Source organism: Pelodiscus sinensis, chromosome 1 (genome assembly GCF_052426305.1).
Source record: "Pelodiscus sinensis isolate ZL-2025 chromosome 1, ASM5242630v1, whole genome shotgun sequence".
Taxonomy (NCBI): domain Eukaryota; kingdom Metazoa; phylum Chordata; order Testudines; family Trionychidae; genus Pelodiscus; species Pelodiscus sinensis.
In genome coordinates, this window is record NC_143052.1 from 107,875,031 (window position 1) to 107,894,151 (window position 19,121).

Sequence of the window (19,121 nt, forward strand, 5' to 3'; positions counted from 1 at the left end):
TAAAGACCAAGGGAAAGCCAGCGAGCTTGGAATAGCCAGAAGTAAGGATGTTAAAATGTGGTTACCGTAATTGACTAGTCGATGGAATTTCCATCAACTAGTTGATAGGCACTTCCACATTCCTCCTTTGAAATGTACAAGAGCCTCCGCTGGGGCTCTTGTACATTTCAAATGAGGAATGCAGAAATCCGCGTACAACCTGGGGCCAGCGGGAAGTCCCGCTAACTCTGGGCTGCACCCGGGTGCCTTCTTTGAAATGCAGAAGAGTACCCACCACGGGCTCTTGTTCATTTCAAAGCCATGGAGCCCAGGATCAGTGGGGGACTCAGAGTCCCCCGCTGACCCTGGGCTCCATGCTATACTGCATGCTGCTAGAAGCCTGGGGTCAGCTGAGTAGTCCCCAGCTGATCACGGGATCCTGCGGCATTTCCCCAAAACCCTGGGGTCAGCTGGGAAGACCCCAGTTAACCCCGGGTTTCTGGGAAAAACTGCGGGGAGCTCTGGATCAGCTGGGATCTCCCCAGCTGACCCTGGGCTCCCCACAGCTGCCCCTTTGAATCATGCGGATGCGTGGTTTAAAGGGACAGCTGCTGAACAGTTATCCATGGACTTGTGCAACCCTGAACAGGACTTGTGCAACCCTGAGACAGTGGAATTCCTCCTTTGCGGAGGAAGGAATGAACTTATAAGAAAAGATCAGCTGGAATAAACAAACTGATCACTGCCAATTTATAATTTAATATCTAGTATAAAAAGACTTAAGTCTATCCAAGAGTTATTATATATGCCATTGTACTGTGGAAATTGTTTGCATCTGATCCAGTTATCTCACATTTGATCCCTGCTTTGTTCAAAGCATCTTACTTTAGTGACAAAAACAAACATTTAGGTTTTGTCTACACTGCCGGCTTTGCCAGCAGAGCCTATGCAAATGAAGCGCAGATTAGCATTTTGCCGCGTTTCATTTGCATAATGTTTGCAAATGTCTCTCCAGGACAGGCATAAGTATCTTGCGCAACCATCTACACTGCTTCTTTTTGCGCAAAATCCCCTTGAGCAAAAAGAAAAGGCAGAAAATATGATAATGAGATCATGACTTATGCTAATAAGTCCCTCTTTTTAGCAGGTCAGTGTCAATATAGACCAAAAGGGAAGCATGGTCACTTTTGAAAATTTTGCCCGAGTGACGCATAAACCTAGTCCCATTTTCAGAAGTCACTTAAGTTCCTAAATGACTAACTTAGGTCTACAGTTGGAATGCTCTGATGATACAACTATACTGCAAATATGCTCCAAGCATAGGTACAGCTGTGTTTTGTTGGTATAAGTGCATCCACACAAGGAGATTCTGCTGGCACAACTATGTCTGTCACAAATCACGTCCTTCCTATCCATATACACAGGCAAAAAATTGTAGTGCAGACCAGGCCAAAGCCTTATTAAAAATCCATGTGATTTAGGTGCCTACCTGCCTAGGCCATCTAAAAGCAGGACTTAAGAATTTAGTAAAATATTTGTGAGCACTGGTAAAATCATGAACAAGTTCAAAGTGCCAAAAACAAAAGCACGAAAATACACAATTATATTAGTAATAGGTCAGTTGCACTGTACAGACTGATCTTTACTCTCTTACCTGACTTGAAGTAACTGTGCTATTTAGTGACAGGCAATGTGAATCCAATTTATATTTCAATTCTTAAGCATCAACCACTTGTAGTACCTGGCAAAAGTTAAAAGTAGAAAGATATTAATTTATTTGAGGATCTTCTTGAACATAGCCTTTAATTTCTGAATATTTTAAAATAACTGCACCCGCATACTTGAGTACTAATTTTAAGGACAATTCTGTTTTGCGTTTGATGTAATAAGAAGCGCCACCAAATATCTTTAAATAAAACGTCACTTAAGTTGGTTAACAAAATCAATAGTTAATGCAACACTATGAATTATACACCGTATTGTACACTATACTGCAGAAGTTTGGTGGTTCACTTCACTTGTGACCAATGCCTGAAATTCATATATTTAATATAGCAGTAAGAGAAAGAAAATCCTCCCATTATCTGAATTTTATTTTGAAACAGTAAGCCAAATGGCATTTATAATTAATTTATCAATGAGTAGTGTCAGCAGGTTCCTTTGCACAAGCACTATAACAGTGTGGCATCAGAGAATGCTAGTGCTAATCTAACAGATGCCACTTGGGAAAAAATTCTAGCAACTGTTTATGTGCCCAACACCACCCTACATTGGAGAGGACATGCACAAGCACCTAAAGAGGTGTGAAAAACCTACAATGTGCCAGTTACATTGTAATCTGTCATTTGTTCTCTTATGACTAGAGGGCAAAAACAGGTTAGCCAACGTCATCATCTGCATTCTGTTACCACAAAAGCAGAATTTAAGTACCCGCAAAATAGCACAGCTATTGTCCCTACCAAATTTATCAACAGTTTCCCCAAAACAGCCCACCTGTTCACTGATGAATTCTCCCAAGATGAGTCTCCAAGGCTGTCAATTAATATCTTGGGTTTGCAAGAGATTTTCCATTTAGGAACTCTCCAGAACAGCGTGGATCTATAGCCCCTAGCAAAAAGGTCCACAGGTTGACTGTGAACAAACAACCTTTGTTTGTTTTAAATCTACTGCCTATACATTTCATTGGGTCAGCTTCTTGTGTTGCTAGTGAAGGATAAAGAACATTTCCTTATTCTATTTATTCACACCATTCACTATGCTCTGGATCTTTATATCTCCCCACCCATTAGTCCCATGGTATCCAATCAGTTCTGAAGCAGTAGCCACTGTAGCCAACTAGCCACACCAGCCAAACAGCCACGTTGTTCAAGCCAACAGGCCAAATAGCCACATGTGGCTAGTGGCTAGCATGTTGGACATCACAGCTTTAGTTATTTCTTTTCCAAGATGAAAAGTCCCCAATCTTGTTAATCTCTCCTCATATGGAAACTGTTCCTCACCCCTAATCATTTCTGTTGCCCTTTCAGTACCTTTTCTAAATCTAATATATCTTTTTCAGGTGGGGGTGATCAGATCTGCATACAGTATTAAGTTTTTATCCAAAGTAAAAAAAACCGGTGTATTCGTAAGACACTGAAAAGGTGGAAAAGCAACAATTGAGATAGTGCACTTATACACTGATTTCAGTGTCAGGAAGAAAGCTTTAACAGTTATGGCAAGGTGGTGATGGCACAAACAAAAATATTTCACAAAGAATTTAGCCTGCAGCATGAGTGTGACTACTTGAAAATATGACTTCAGAAATTTAAGAACACAAATAGCATTAGTTAATCATGTGTGCAGTGAAAAAAACTTCAGATACTAGGGATGTTAGTGTGTAGTCAACTACACGATTAACTGATAAGTTTGGGCTCTGGTTAATCATATCAACTACGAGCTATCCCACCCGTTGCTGTGGGGTGGAAGCCAGTGTCCATGGTGAGCTGGGTTTTAAGCTGGCTCCCCACACATGCCAACTTCCATAGAGCTGTCTGCCCCCTACACCTTGCTGCCTCCCACAGAGGGAGCACCAGCTCCCACCTCCCCTCCACCCCACATGTAAACATGTACCTGCTATTAATTCCAGCACTTACACATTTACACAAATGAATGATAGTTAGTAACCCTAGCAGAAACATAAGCTGCCGCTAAGTACATTGATTAATTTGTACAGTCAGTTGAGAGTGAAAAAAAGACATCTGCTGAGCAGGTACACAATGCTGAAGAAACAGCTCTCTACGGTGTTTTATGCCTAAAAAAAGCTGTGGCTACTGATGCAGAGGAGTCACCATCTGACCCAAAGGGGCTGAAGGACAAGATAACTATCCCTGGTTGTAGCAATGCAGTAAGTATGCACAAATGCAAGCTCACAGTTATTGGGGAAAGTATGAACCCACAGTCATTCAAAGGGTGTCACAACAAGTGGCACAGTGAGCCAATTTTCACTGGCATGCAAGGTGGGAGCTCAGACCTATCCCTCCTCCTCTAGCCTGTGCCAGTGTTCCCTCAATGTGCACACCTACGAGGCGATGCACAAAAAATTCTAACCTAAGCCCACCCACCTCTGTAGCAGCACTCATTTCCTCCTGCCCCTGGAAGGTGAGTGTCGTGGCTATTCCCACTGGCAGGGATGGCGACAGTCCAGGGTCATGTTAAGGGGCATCTGCTCTTGTGGCCAGGGCCACGTTGGGTGTTAGCTGCCGCTGGGGCTGAGGCCGCATTGTGGGGCGGCTGCCATCAGCATTTCAAGTCTAGAACATGTGACAAGCGGGCATGTTTCTGCTGCGGCATGTTTAAGCTGCAGCTGGGCAGATTGCTGCGGGGGGGAGGGGAAGGGGTTGAAGCTATGGGTGAGCGAGTTGACTGGAGACAGGGACAGGCCTGTGGCCGCATTGAGAAGCGACTGCTTGGGTTGCTGCTCTGGCGTGCCGTAGGTTGCCGAACCCCGACTGGAGGCTTGTGTCCTGCTTAAAGTATCAAACTACGAGCCCAAGATTGGAGAACTCAGCAAGGCAAAGCAAAGCCAAGGATCACACTAAACAGTATGATTGTCATCTTAATTTATTTATTAATGAAGCTGCTATAAATAGGAGTATTAATGATTTTAAAAAGTATCACCAGCATGCTGACCCGTAAATAGACGTGAATAAGTTAAATGTCAGCATACCACTTCTGAAAGGTTCCTGACCCATCTCTTAGCTAATCCTTACAGCTTGTTTAATTAGTTAAATTCTACACTTAGTTATCACCAAAGTATTTAGTACAGAAAGCAACAGTCAGAAACATCTAGAGTTGCCCCTGGATGTCATTTTCTCATTTTATATTACACAATGCATGCCCCTTATTTTGGAACATCATGGACACAGACCATAAAGGTGATGCGGTTAGTCTATTCCCTGTTTTACTTCAACATAACAGTTTTCCCAAGGGAAGCCCATCTTATACTTGTTTTTTCAAAAACAGAAGTGCCAGTGAGTTCAGTGGGGCTCACTCCAAAATTATGCACTCTAGACACAGTCAGTCTTCAGCTTTTTTGGTCATTTGGATTTGGATATGCGTCCTTGCTGGGGGGAAAAAAATGTACAGGCTGCCCACAACTTGTGACACGATTGCTTCCTGCGATAGCGTCACAAGTCGGGATTGTCACAACTCGAGCCTGCATTTATGACAGACGTCATATGCTGAGGGCAAGGACATAAGTCGGGGGATTTCGGCCCCTTCTGCACTTACGGAAAAGGTTGTAAGGTGGACAGTTGTAAATCGGGCCGTCAAAGCAGGGGCCTCTTGTAAATGATTAAATAGAGCGAGAAGAACTGAGTGACTATTCAAAATAGTTTTTTAAATGCTGTTTCAAGATCCTATTTAAGCGTAAAGAGACTTTGACTTTATCTGCAACAACTTCAGAGTCATCTGCTGGTACTTTTATAGCAGCAGTGCTTCAACAAAACATCTCTCAGAGAATCAAATATCAGTAACAAGCAAAACATTTCAATCATCTAGTAAATCCCACACAGTGGATGAGTTTGTAGTGAGGCGCAGCAAATACCAACAAGTCACTATAAATGAACCAAGCAATCTTTTTCATCTGTACCACAAATTCTCCTTTTTGTATTAACAATAAACACTTTATCCATATAGTTGCGTGCTTATGACTAGCGATGAAGAAGTTACTCATTTTCTTGCAATAACAATGGTTCTTCAAGACGTGTCCCTGTGGGTGCCGGACTCATTCTGTGCCACAGATCAGAGACTTTCAATAGCTGTAGTCAGATGAGCCACGCATGCGTGGTTAGCGTCTCACGCCGTTCGTGCCCTTTGATCATCACACAGAACCCGGCTCCCGCCTGTTCCTCTAACCGCTCAGGTATCTGCAACAAGAAAAAAGCTCCATAGTGGGGAGGAGAGTGGGACGTGGAGCACCCACAGGGACACATCTCCAAAAACCATCGTTACTACATGAACGTGAGTAACTTCTTCCTCTTCGAGTGGTCCTGTGGATGCTCCACTGTAGGTTACTACATAGCAGTACACAGGATGTGCGCCAGAGTGAAGGTTTATCAAAGACTGAAATCACTGCTGAAGCCACCATGGAATCAGGGACCCATCGCTGAGGGGATATATACTGACGCCAGGCAATGTTGAAGAAAACACAAATGAAGTCATGCATGCTGGACCACAAAAGTGGTGGTGGCCATATGCCCTATAAGTTGTAAACAAGTGCACACTGACAATAGGAGCATGCATAATGATGGTGGTTAGATCTTGAATTGCTTGGAAGCATTCCAGAAGTAAGTACGCTCGAGCCATCATGGAATCTAGCCGCACTCCTATAAATTTTATGATCTGAGTGGGCTCTATCATGGATTTTTGCTCATTGATAATAAAGCCGAGGGACTGGAGGGTCTGCTTGGCTAGTGTGATCATATGGGATGTCTCTTCTCGTGATCGACCCATTATGAGATAATCGTCGACGTAAGGGAAAATCATAATGTCCTTGCGACGTAAATGTGCTGCTACAACAGACAGAGAAAACCCTGGGAGCAGCTGCAAGCCCAAATGGCAACACAGGGTACTGGAAGTGACTGTCACAGATGACAAAACAAAGAAATAACTTATGAACTGGGTGGATGGCGATGTGGAAATAGGCGTCCTGCAAGTCGAGGGCTGCAAACCAATCATCCTTGTCTAACGAAGATACTATGGTAGAGAGGGTCACCATCTTGAATCTTAGCTTTCAGGGATGCTGATTCAATTTCCTGATGTTGAGGATAGGTCTACACCCTCTAGACTTCTCCATGAGAAAATAATGAGAATTGAACCCTCTTCTTCGGAATTGTGTTGGAATGACCTCTATAGCACCAATGAACAGGAGACAATGGACCTCCTGTTTCAAAAGGTCCTCGTGAGATGGGTCCCTGAAGAGGGACGGGGTTGGCAGGGTCGTGGGCGGAATGGACATAAATGGGATGGTGAGCCCTGATGACAAAAGCTGCAACACACATTGGCCTGATGTTATAGCTGTCCATTAAGCCTGGAACGGTCGTAGGCAGTGGTGGAAGAGGCAGGGGACATGATGTCTTGCCTATGTAGGAAGGACTGGTAGCATTCCCTCGACCGAGAAGTCAAACCTGCTACTTTGTGGTCACCATATTGGTCGTACAGGGAGGCTGGGGGCACCTGCGTTGTGGGTAATGCCTTGAACGGAATTGATCCAAGACTCGATGTTGTTGTCTCTGAAAGGGGTAATCATTCTTTCTTTGATATGGGTAGTACCCCTTACACCTAAAGGAGGGCGTGTACATGCCAAGGGTATGGAGTGTCATCTGAGAATCTTTCCCCAAATGGAGGACCTCATCAGTTTTGTCCGCAAAGAGTTTTTACTTTTCAAATGAGAGGTCCTCCACCCTGTTCTGGAGCTCTTTAGGGACTGCATCTGAAGCAAGCCAAGACAACCTTCTCATCGCGACCGCCGTTGCAGTTGTTTGCGCAACTGTGTCTGCCACGTCTAGGGCAATTTGCAATCCTGCTTGCGATGACGCATAACCCTCTTGCACCACAGATTTTAAAAGTGGACTCTTTGAATCAGGGAGATCTGCCACTTTGGAGTAATTATCAAAGTTGTGATTTGATAATAGGGCGGCATAGCTTGCAATACGCAGGAGAAGCGTAGCTGATGAATACACCTTCCTGCCAAAGATGTCCAATTTTTTTAAATCAGGTGTCATGGTTTTGTACTGTGATGCTTGGGCTCGTTATTGCGTCACCTCAACCACTAATTAATTTGGTTATGGGTGATTGAATAAGAACTCAAGGCCTTTGGAGGGCACAAAATATTTTTTATCCACTCGGCTACTAGTCCACTGCACCACTGGAGGAGCCCCACAACTTCCCTACACTATGGGATCCCCTTATCCTTCCTTTGTCCCCAGTGTGCCAGGTCTGTCAATCACCAAGCTGGAGGTGGCTGTCCCCGGGGAGGGAGGGTTCGAGCCCTCTACCTCTGGCTCTGGAGGCGGATATCTTATCCACTGCACCTCTGGAAAAGACCCCCAATCTCCCTACATTCTGCGCCCCCCCTCCCTCCAACTGGGGTCTGCCAGATGTCTTCGGCAGCCTCCATGATGGCCTCATCAATGGGAAGGGCCATTTTTGAACTTTGCGGAGGATGGAAGTTTTTCAGCGATCAATATTGTTTGGCTTGCACTTCGGCCAATTGGACCTCCTGAGATTGATCCACCCACTTGAAAAGCCCTAGAAATTGTTTCAAGTCATCTGGCGGGGACATGTCTGCCGGGAAAGCTGCCTCATCAGGGGAGAAGGAGGAACTGTCAGCTACTAGCGTCTCTTGCTGCTGATCATCTGCCTCCGATAATTGACCCTCTTCCAGCTCCAAGGGCTGAGTCACCGAAAGTGAGCACTGCGGAGGAGGGGTTGATTGGTGTGCCCGCTGCTGCTGCAGTTCCACTGGAGTGGACTGATGGGTCAGGGAGTGATACGAGCATGATGTGACAGTGAATGACAGCAGCAGCGCACAGAGTAGGTCGCCCTCTGATGGTGGTCGTAATTATCAGTCCACTCGAGATGGCGATAAGCATTTGGATGATTTGATGCTATCGTATCGTCTGCGGTAACCGGCATGAGACTTCGAAACGGTGAGCAAGAATAATGTCATGATCACCCAGAGGAAGGTGATAGGGAATCTGACTGGTGCCTGTACTAATGACTGTCATGCGGCCGTGACTGGTTTCGGTATGGGAATCAAGGGCTCCTCCTAGAATAGTAGTGAGCTCTAGGGCTGTGGGGACGATACACGCACTGCAAGGGTGAGTGGTGCAATGGAGGCAAGGGAGACGGCTCTGGTGAAAAAGTAGGAGAAAGAGAAATAGGACTCCTCTCGCTGCACGTGTTGCCCAAAGCTTTCCCAGGTGCCGCTGCAGTTGTGCAACTGTTGGTTGATCCTGCTTGCAGCACCACTGGTACCAACAACGGCACCGAAGCTAGTGACTCGATGTTGTGTTGGACCTCCCTCGGTGCTGGTCACTCTGGTGCTGGTTGCAGCACTGTTGTCGGTGCTGGCTGTTCTTGCAGAGCCGGTGCCGCCGGCGCCTGCAAAGAACAGGAGCCCCGTCCGGTGTCAATGAAGGTTTCAGTGCTGCTGGCGACCATGCTGGAGCTGCCACTTTTTTGGCTTCTGCAGCTGGAGCCAGAATGGAGAAGCCCAGGACAAGCCCAAAAGTACCCAGCCTGAATCCTTTGCTGATCCTGGTGGTCGGTTCAGGCAGCAAAGAGCGAGTAGGAGATGCCCATTTCTTTTTTTGTGTGGCTAGTTTAGGAGAGGAAGCCGTGCACTTCTCCATCCCCTCCCACCTGGGGAGTTGCTATTGGAGCGTCCAGTTGAAGCACCTTATCAAAAAGCGGCATCTTCAGGCGCATTTCTCTGTCACGGCGAGCTCTGGACGTGAGTTTCCTGCAATGTGCACACTTCTGTGGGATATGGACTTCCCCCAGGCATTGTATACAAGTGGAATGGCCATCAGAGGCTGGCATCACCTCACATCAAAGGGCGCATTTTTTAAAACCTGGTGACCCAGGGATTGCGCTATAAGTTTTCTAGTTCTGTCTTTTTTTTCCCCCCCTCTTTTTTTCAAGCGGGAAGACGCCACTATCTCAAGGAGGGTGGTAAAGCCGTGAACAGGGAAGAAACTTTTTTTCTTAATATTAGAACAATAAGAACAAACTACATGTAACTAATTAATTTAACTATCTATCTACAGGGAACAGTAGGTCGGAAAAGAAGAAAAGGGGAGCTCCATCTACACCCGACGACGGTTGAGAGGAACTGGCAGGAGCCAGGCTACACGCAACAATCAAAGGGTGTGACCAGCACAAAACACTAACCGTGCATGCGCAGCCCAGCTGACTACAACTATTGAAAGTCTCCGATCTGCGGTGCAGGACGAGCCTGACACTTACAGTGGAGCACCCATGGGGACCACTCAAAGAAGAAGTGATAGGGTGCATCTAGACTACATAGCTCCATCGACGATGAGTCAATCACCTCCTTAGGGACAAGATAAGCTGATCTGACAAACCATTTGTGGAAGCAGGCCATACAAGGCTTGAAAGTTTGGTCAAAGTACTAGGCCTATGTGTGACGCATGCTGCGTCAGAAGCGAGCCTTCTGAGTGAGCAGAGTTACAAAGAAACTGCAAGGTTTGCAAAAAAGAAAAATGTACTAAAAGATGTAACCACTTAAGTACATATGGTTCTAGTTTTCTGCTAAATTCCATTATGTGCTCACGGGAATTACAAAGGTATATATACACTTTGAGATTTCCTTTGTTAGGCAGAGCACGTCTTTGTGTCGTCTCCTGTGATCACATTAAACAAACGCTTCTGGCTGGCCCGAATCTGTAAATCAGACTGCGTGTTTATTCTGCAACAATTCATAAGGCAACTCCCTGAAAAATCATCCAAAATACTGAAGTATTGACAGGTGACAAGAAAAATAACTTAGAGATAAACATCTGTAATGAGTAACTGATTAGAACATGACTGTGCAAAATCAATACATCTGAATGGGGACAAACTACTATAAAAATGGGCTGCTTTGCCATGCAACTCTGGGTTCATCCTGCCAAGATTCAAATCATGAGCTGCAGATCCTGGCTCCTCCCCCCTCCCCGGCATCCAGCCTAACTAGAACTATAACTTTGGTAGGAATGTGTGTAAGTATATGTATGTGCACTCAGATTAGTGATGTGACAAGTTAACCAGTAAGCATCAACTTTACTGGGTGATCCGTACTGGTTGCAATTAACCGGTGTGCTGAGGCAGCTTCTCTCTCTTTCCTCCCCCCCAACCCACTGCAGGCAAGAACAAGACCTGCTATGGGCAGTGGCACTCCACCCAGCTGGAGCAGCCCACACACATGGGAGGCCCAGCCTGGCTGGAGCAGCCCACCCCCGGTGGTGGGGGCATTCCCATTTAATTTGTTAACCAGCATATACTGGTTCCTGTATTCTCAATAAACATGGCAAATTGCCTTATCCCATGAAAAAGATCCTATGTGTTTTTTAAAAGCCTAACAACAATGCTGCAAGCATGGCAAAGATTACAAGATACTTAGAAGAAACTGAAGAATGCTCCTGAGTAACATTTCGCTGCTGTGAACATGTAATGAATATTTTAGTCAAAGTCTTAAGTACATGTTCTCCATGAATACAAGAAAATGTTGTTGAATACGTAAAATGCTTCCATAACAACCATGTTGCTTCAGCTTCACTGAAGAGAACCCAAGGATTAAAACTAATTCTCCCTCAACATGTTCAATGGAATTCTGTGGTTGATTCTTTTGAACCATTTATTAAGAACTGGCCTATTCTAATAAAGCTTTGAGAAGAAAGCCATGATAGAAATTCATGGAAGTTCTCTCATTCAAAATACCTAAAGAGGAATGTAGAACAGTGGTGCACAACCCATGGATCGCGATCCCTAAAGGGGTTGCGTATGTCTTCCCAGGGGGTCACAGCGCTTAGATCTGGCCATGAGGGCTGGGCCTGGCTGTTGGCGGCCACATGGAACGTCGCTTAGATCCGGCCAGCTGGGGGCTGGGCACAGCCGCACAGTGCTTAGATCCAGCTGGCTGGTGGCTGGGCCCGGCAGTTGGCGGCCCCTGCAGCATGGCTCCTAGATCTGGCTGACCGCGGGGTAGGCCTGGCAGTTGGCAGCACCCACAGCACGGGGATCACAGATCAAAAAAGGTTGTGCACCAGTGATGTAGAGGGTATGCTCAGTATCCTAAAGCCTATTATCCAGAACCTTAAACTTCAGAGAAATTGCTGCTGCATTTCTGATGTTGTCAAAGTTCAGACACACTTCAAGGGACAATGACAAAAGAAATTCCTCGTTGCAAAGTTACGCTGCAGACAATAAAGTGAACGGATTTAGCACTAACTTCACTTCATTTGCTTGTGATCTTTATGGATCCTTAGTAGTTTAAAGGTAGATACCCAACTTCTGAAGATGCTGCTGCTGCCATGGGAATGGACATGTCAAAATTACTCCTCAGTTATTCTAGTCATAAGAAATGTCAGTACCAGAGTGAAATCATTTCATCAGTTTGTATTTAGTTACTCCCCTGCAAGTAGCCAGGCCCCTTGAGATAGAGTTCATTCAGTTGCTAAACCAGCTTTTCACGACACTAGCTTCCTGTGCAGGCACAGTATTTTCATTGTTTGGTATCATTCACTCAAGGCGAAGAAATTGATTCAGAGTCAGAAAAAAACAGCAACACTTGTATTTGTTTCAGTCTATGAATCAAAATGTCAGCGGGAGTGGGGAAGATCAGAGCTAGTTGTAGAAGTTTTAAGGATACCATACACTTAGTGTTGTGAATTATCTGTTAGAGTCAATAAAAATTTGAATGTTAAAATGATGTTAAGGACAGTCAACTGCTGCAACTGCAAATGTGTCATGCATCACCTCCATATCGATGCACATAAGAAAATGCATTCCATTGAGGGGTGGAAAATATTAAGACAGAACACTTCCCTCACAACTTCTGCCTTAAAAAGCTACTTTTGTAACCTTTAGCCTACATTCTCTTCAATATTAGGATGGCCTTACTGAAATTTTTTTCTCTCATGTTTTAATCTTATGTAACTTAACCTAATCAATAAGCCAAAGACAGCAGTAGCTATGTTATAACTACTGAAATGATCTGTGGCCATAATTATTTCTTAATGGCTTAGACACTAATCAATGCATTACTCAATGGTTTGCTGTTACACTGATTACACAACACATCTGCTATATTAAATGTGACCATTTTGTCAATTTACAACCACCACCACAGTTTATTAATTAGTCCTTTCTGTGTCTATGGACTATGTCAACAAAATGACATTACAGTCTTATGTAATGATAACATGTTAGTGTCATATTTTAAACTGAGCTACTGTGAGATTATTTTAGACACACTTCGGCCAACATAGCAAAAATTGTGGAATTTCTGGCGCAAAAATCATAAGCTTCAAACACATGGAGAACCATAAAAGGCTAATGTGATGTTGCCCCCCCTTATTCTTTATGGGAATATGCTTTTGAATATGAACATGCCTAACTGAGATATGCTTTCTGCAAACTATTGCCTACAAATCATTTCAAAATTTATAATCTGCTCAATGTGAATGTTCTATTTGCGAGAATGTTATCATTTCTGAATTTAAAATTAGAAACAAGTAGTGTAAATCTGTTTACTGATCTACAAGAGGGCCATTAGCAGTACTTAAGTAACCTAATGGCCTGGTATTTAGGACAATGATCTGTGAATAATCTTGCTTCTTTTGTGAGCCTGAACTATGGTTAGTCCTAGAAAGACAAGTGATCCCTGATCTGGAAATCATTTTGGACACTGTACTTTTCCACTCAGGATAAGAAAAAGTCTGAACGGGACACAAAGGATTCCTGGCACAGGAAAAACCTATTTAAAGGCATGAAATAATGTGAGGGACTATCTGATAAAACAAATGCTTATTGACTAGTCGACAGGCTAGTTGACTAGTCAATTCCCCCCATCCCTCCCCAACTTGCTAAGTATCAGAAAAAGGCAGCAAAGGATGGGGGGAGTGGAGGAGGAGGTACTTCAAAGCAGCAAGGCAGAGGCACCCTATCGACTAATCGAATAGTCGATGCAAAATGCATTGACTACTCAAGTAGTCAATTAGTTGATATTTAACATCCTTAGCATGAAACGAAAGAAAAGGGGCTCCTGCCAACTCCAGGAGAACCCTGGTTACCACCTAAGACAGCCATTGGAAACATCAAACACTGAACAGTGGGGAAAGATTGGGCCCAAGTGAGGAGGCTGCCTAGCTTGTCAGAAAAGGTGATTAAAACTCCTGTTAGGATAAGAAATTGCATGTGAACATGTATTTCAGTATATTAGACTTAGCTGGATTGTTGTTTCATTTCATTTTGCCTAGTAACTTACTATGATCTGTCTGCTACCACTTGAAATCACTTAAATCCTACTTTTTATATCTAATATCACTTTATTTACACTGGATTTATGAATAATCTAAATTATCAAGGGAAACACAATTATGCATCTCTTCGTCATTGACAACGCTTATAAGCAGTGTTCCCTGTAAGCTTAGCAATTGAGCAGCCACCAAGAGATTCAAATAGTGCCCAGCTGATTAGCAGAGCACTTATAGCCAGGAGCATGTATTTCTACTGCAAGTACACATTTGCACATACCTTGGCGCACATAATACAATTTATTCTACTCACGGCTAGAAAAAAAACACAGAGGGAGCATTATTTATCAGCAAACTTGGTATAAATGTTATGCATAGGGAGACAGATTTGGGGGTTTGACCCCATTGGCACTGTGAACCTGGTTACTGTGTCAAGTGCCTGTAACTGTGCCTACCCAGAGCTCAATGGATCTCAATGTCTGTGTCACTCTGCAGTGGAATGTGACTCCTAACTGTGTCTTTGCTTGGACAGACCAGAGGTTCTAGTTCAGGCAAGGTACGGTGGTGGGGTGCATCAGAATTTAATAGGTGGGCTCATGTTATAGTTTCAAAGGACCATCCCAAAAAATATTTACTAGTTCAGGTTTACATAACTGGTAACCTTATCACTTGTTTCAGAGATAAGGTCACAGGAACCACTGTATTCCTCTAGTACAGTGGCTTTTTAATCCTTAAGGGGATTTTGGCATATTTCAGGGGGTAATGAGCTGGTGAACTACACACACTTCTGATAAACAAAGTAATGTCAGTGAAGACACAATTTATTAATTATATTATTAAATTGAACATTAGGTGACAATGACATCAGTAAATTGTTTAATTTACTTTATTCAACAATATTTTATTATCGCTCCTTCAAAGTATGAATCATGCAGTAACAGTACATATTGCAGCACAACTTCATCTGACTTGCAGATACAGGTTCAATTTTGTTACTGTTCAGCTCCTGTAAAACCACTGGGGCAAGCCCAACAAAAGATCATTTTCAATTCATCCTTGGTAATGAAACATATCTTTGTATTAAAAAAAAAAATCATGAGGGACAGAATGACATGTGTCTCTGCATCCTCGGCCCGCCTCCACCCACAGCCTCCCGCCTCCTCTGCCCTAGGCCAAGATTGGCCACGGTGCATCTTCTGAGGATAGCATCTGTTGTTCCAGAATCCCGGGTCCACTCTCGTTAGTCAGTTCCTGATGCCACCCATAGTGGAGCAGCCCCTCGTGGTGGGACTCCAGGATTTCGGTTGATGGTGGCAGCCACACCCGCTCCCCACAGCCCTAGCCCCCCTACACCTCCCCTCAGCCAAGACCCCACAAACCGAACCTCCTTACATACCCGTCTGCCAAGACCCCGCACTTCCAGCCCCCTCACACATCCCTTCCACCAAGACCCCACACACCCAGCACACTCCTGCAACCTCCCCCCAAGGTAGCCATCTACCCCCAACCTACTCCTACTCTCTTCCCCTCTGACCAAACACCTTGCCTGCTCCTGCACCCTTCCCCCTGGCCAGACACCTACCCCCCCAGAGAAAGCGGAGCTAGTGAGAGTAGTGAGCAGGGGCGCAGCTCCACAGTAATAGTTAAATACATTTTATTAATATTTAATTGAATTCTGGATTAATTATGAATTAATGTTCTGAATGTCCTTTAGATTGTAAAAGAAAAGTAAATATTTTTATTTAGTCTTAGTTTAATATAAATTACCCTTTTCAATAAAAACTATAAATAAGAGTAACACTAATTTATAATTTAAATTTAAATGGTGACTTAAGAAATTTAAAATACAATACATATTTTTAACATATGTCATTTATAATCTGGTGAAAATCATATTAGTTTTTCAAATCATAATGAGTAATACTTTTTAAAATTTATTTTCAAGATTTCTAATTTTAGATTTTTAATTTCAGTCATGGCTTGAGCAAAGAAAAGGTCACAAACGCATTTTTACCAGGCAGATTTGCTAGCATTACTGACCATTTGGTTGAAAAGCCTCAACCCTCTCATCTAGATTCAATTGATCAGTTTGCGAAGACAAATGAATCTGTTCTTGAAGCATCCTATCATATTGCTCTCCGAATTGCTGAATGTAAAAAACCTCATACAACCGGAGAGGATCTCATCAAACGATGTCTGGTTGAAACAGTGAGGCTTGTTCTTGGGAAGCAACATGCAAAAGCAGTGGATCTGCTATCACTTTCAAACTGTACCGTGAAAGGTGCATTTCTGAGATGAGAGAAGACATTTTGGATCAAGTAGCTGCAGAGACAAAAGCTAGTTCCTACTTTCCAGTTGGATGAATCAACAGATGTCGCCTCCTGTGAACAATTACTTGTGAACGCTTGGTATATAAAAGTTGAGTCTGTGAAGGAGGAATTGCTATTCTCTGAATTGCTGCCCACTACTGCGTGCAGAGAAGATCTGTTCAGAACATCGCAGAATTTCTTCATCGGTAAGGGGTTACAATGGACAAAATTAGTTGGTATGTGCACTGATGGACCATCGATAGGAATTCATTCTGGGTTTAAGGCTCATATAAAGCAGGTTGCCCCTGAGACTACATTCACCCCTGCACACTTCACAGAAATGCTTTGGCATGAAGACACTTCCACCAAATCTTAGCAAAGTGGTCTGTGCAGTTGTTAAAATTGTTAATCATATTCAAAGTAATGCAACAAATTCCAGAATTTTTAAAGTATTGTGTTAAGAGGTTGGAGCTGAATTTTTAGTCATTCTAAAATTGACATATCTTGCAGGTTTTTTTTTTACTGAAATTAATCAACTAAATCTCTCACTAGAAGGGAATATGGCGAATAATCTCACAGCTCAAGACAAGGTCGCTAGCTTCCTTGGTAAGTCCCATCTTTACCAACGTAGGGTTGAAACTGGTGATTTATGATGTGGTTAGAACTGACAACTCGGCTTGAGGCAACTAAATATAAATGTTCATTTGCTGATGAAATCATAAGACACTTACTGTCGGAAACAGAACCCATCAGCGGATACTTACCAGATATAGAACAACATCGCATGAATGCATGGATTGCGAGATCATTTAAAGTGGAAAAAAAAGTAATCAAAGACAAGGATATCTAGGCGAAAGCAGAAATTCCTTGGTCTGTGAAAATACTGAAAGCAAATTTTCAGGATTCTGATTTGCCAACTTTTTGGAGAAAAGGTGGTTTAGAATACCCAATTCTCTGACAGAGCTCTCAAACTTCTAATCCCACTTGCCACTATGTATAACTGTGAGGTTTGCTTTTCTACAATGGTCAACATTAAAATGAAGGCAAGGAAGAGATTGGATGTTAGTCATGACTTGAAAAGTGCATTAGCTGTAACAAAACCTCATTTCTCTAAGCTAGTCAAGCAGAAGCAGTATCAAACTTCACACTGAGAAATTCATCTGAGAAATGCTATTTTTATGTGTTTTCATTTTCTGAATAACGAACCTAATATATGTTTAACACACAATAGGTGTTCAATTTTGTTCAACATGACAAAACAAAATACAATAAAAATGACAATTTTATTTTTGTCTACTGTCATTTAAAAAAAGAGGAGGGGTAATTTTGGTTTATTAGTTAAGCTTAAGGGGTAACAGTGCCAAAGAGGTTAAGAACCATTGATCTAGTCTAATCTCCTGTGTAACAAAGGCCAAGAACTTCCCCAAAATAATTCTTAGCTCATTTTATAATATCTAAGCTTAATCTAAAAATTGTCAGTAATAAGAGAATCCATCTCAACCTTTAATAAACTATTCCAATTAGTTACTCAACATAAAAAATTACTCCTTAGTTCAAGTCTAATTTGTCTAGCTTCAACATTCAGCTGTTGAATCATATCATATATGTCTCTGCTACACTGAAGATCCTATTATATTTTTCTCCTGTAGACTAAAATCAAGTCATCCCTTAACTTTTTCTTGCTTATGATGAATCAACAGCTATTTGAGATATGGAACGGCTGCAATGAGATCGATAAGATTGGGACGTTCCAGCTTGGAAAAGACAGTCTCATACCACAGGGGGGATATTATTGTGGTCTATAAATCATGTCTGATTTGGAAAAAGTAGATAAGGAAGTGCTATTTACTCCTAACAAAAGAACTAAAGCATCACCAAATGAAATTAATAGGCATCAGGTTTAAAAGAAACAAAAGGAAGTATTTTTTCACACAATGCACAAACTGTGATACTCTTTCCAGAGTATGTTATGATGGCCAAAACTACACTGGGTTCCAAAAGGCACAAGGTAAATTTACAGAAGATCACTTATCAATGGCTACCAGCCAGGATGGTATAGGGATGGTGTCCCTAGTCTCTTATTTGCCAGAAGCTGGGGATGAATTGTGGATGTGGTAATAAAGGGGGTCTCAGCGCTGGATCTGGCCTACAGGGAGCTGAAGGCAGGATCCAGGCATAAGAGCCTGCTTTCGTAATTCTCTACAGAAACCCCAGCTTGGAAGCAAGACGACCTTCAGATGCATGGGGGGCCCCTGTGTAACACGAAAGAGGGCAATACAAGGATTACCTCAGGAGTAGCATCCTCTCGTAAATTAAACCACAAAGTTCCCTAATTTGGGGCCTTACCGTAAGTAAGTTACCCAATCTGCTGCCAGTAAAATAAGGTTTCAAAATGCAGCATATAAGGAATCAATAGGTAGGGTCTGGGGAAAGGTAGCCTCTCCATATTAGGAGTTTGGGTCCGGGAAGGGATAATCCTCACCATATTAGGAAACAAAAGGATGATTCGGAAAGAAAGGGATAGGGCAGGTACTAAGAGAAGGGTAGGAATAAAAGACGCCATAACCATAACTCAGGGCTCACTTGGTTGGTCATGAGGTAGAGGGGGAACAAGCGATCTGGATGCTATAATCAAATAAATCGCTCTTTACCACTCCACCCGGTTTCATCCATCATTCAGCCCTGCAACATGGATCACTTGATCACGTATTCTGTTCAATCCCCATAGGGTCCCTCGCAGTGGCCACTATTTGAAGAAAGGATTCTGGACTAGATGGACCTTCTGTCTGACACAGGAGAGCCATTCTTATTA

General features: G+C 43.2%; 1 protein-coding gene across 2 annotated transcripts in view; it reads right to left on the minus strand.

The window, feature by feature from the left end:
* Positions 1 to 19,121, minus strand: part of RESF1 (retroelement silencing factor 1) — a 38,869-nt gene that overhangs the window by 10,661 nt on the left and 9,087 nt on the right. Inside the window, exons 1-2 of one of the 2 annotated variants that reach the window (XM_075940472.2) lie at positions 2,473 to 15,325; positions 1,634 to 1,720 (exon numbers count right to left, since the gene is read on the minus strand). The gene's annotated coding sequence lies outside the window, so the exon portion shown is untranslated. Of the gene's footprint in view, positions 1 to 1,633; positions 1,721 to 2,472; positions 15,326 to 19,121 lie in introns of those variants that run through there. The other variant, XM_075940457.2, reaches the window with a different exon arrangement.